Raw genomic sequence first — 1247 nt, 5'->3', positions numbered from 1 at the left:
TGCCTTTTCTGTTGAGAAAGGTTTGAAGTCTGAATCATATCTTTTAAATTTCTTGTTAGCCAAGTCATTAATTTTAAAAATCAAATCTTTTTAAATTGTTTTTCAATCATATCTTTTTAATCACATCTTTTTTAAAATAGTTTTCAATCATATCTTTTTGATTTCTAATTTCAAAATCTTTTTCAAAATCACTATATTTCTTTTCCAACTTTAATTTTCGAAAATCATTCATCAAATTTTCAAAATTTCTTTTTATCATTTTAAAATCTTTTATTTTATTTTCGAAAATTCTTCCCCTCTTCTTACATCCTTCTATTTAAGGACTAACACTCCTCCACTATCAACAATTCAAAACTCAATCTCTCTTGATAAGTTTGAATTCTTCTACCTTCTCCTTCTATTCTTCTCTTCCTCTGACACCTCAAGGAATCTCTATACTGTGACATAGAGGATTCTATATTTTCTTGTTCTCTTCTCTTTCATATGAGCAGGAGCAAAGATAAAAGCATTCTTGTTGAGGCTAACCCTGAACCTGAAAGGACCTTGAAGCGAAAGCTAAGAGAAGCTAAAGCACTACTCTCTGTAGAGGACCTAACAGAAATCTTCAAACAAGAAGAAGACATGGCAGCCGAAAACAACAACAATGCCAACAATGCAAGGAAGGTGCTGGGTGACTTTACTGCACCTACTCCCGACTTCTATGGGAGAAGCATCTCTATCACTGCCATTGGAGTAAACAACTTTGAGCTTAAGCCTCAATTAGTTTCTCTAATGCAACACAATTGCAAGTTCCATGGACTTCCATTGGAAGATCCTCATCAATTTTTAGCTGAATTCTTGCAAATCTGTGACACTGTCAAGACCAATGGGGTTGAGCCTGAGGTCTACAGACTTATGCTATTCCCTTTTGCTGTAAGAGACAGAGCTAGGATATGGTTGGACTCACAACCTACAGAAAGCCTGAACTCTTAGGAAAAGCTAGTCAATGCCTTCTTGGCAAAGTTCTTTCCACCTCAAAAATTGAGTAAGCTTAGAGTGGAAGTCCAAACCTTCAGACAGAAGGAAGGTGAATCCCTCTATGAAGCTTGGGAAAGATACAAACAATTGATCAGAAAATGTCCTTCTGACATGCTTTCTGAATGGAGCATCATAGATATCTTCTATGATGGTCTGTCTGAACTGTCCAAGATGTCATTGGACAGCTCTGCTGGAGGATCTCTTCATCTAAAGAAGACGCCTACAGAAGC

The 1247-nt window shown here is 36.3% G+C and overlaps 1 non-coding gene across 1 annotated transcript; it reads right to left on the bottom strand.

Annotated features, from left to right (window-relative positions):
- Positions 1-1026: 1026 nt before the first annotated feature.
- On the bottom strand, positions 1027-1134 carry LOC127742737 (small nucleolar RNA R71). Its single transcript, XR_008004122.1, has one exon. It is a non-coding gene; the product is annotated as a small nucleolar RNA R71 (small nucleolar RNA).
- Between the last annotated feature and the right edge of the window lie 113 nt (positions 1135-1247).

This window comes from Arachis duranensis, chromosome 1, assembly GCF_000817695.3.
Source record: "Arachis duranensis cultivar V14167 chromosome 1, aradu.V14167.gnm2.J7QH, whole genome shotgun sequence".
Lineage (NCBI taxonomy): Eukaryota > Viridiplantae > Streptophyta > Magnoliopsida > Fabales > Fabaceae > Arachis > Arachis duranensis.
Note: the sequence above shows the minus strand (reverse complement) of the source record. Positions and strands in the feature narration are given on the sequence as shown.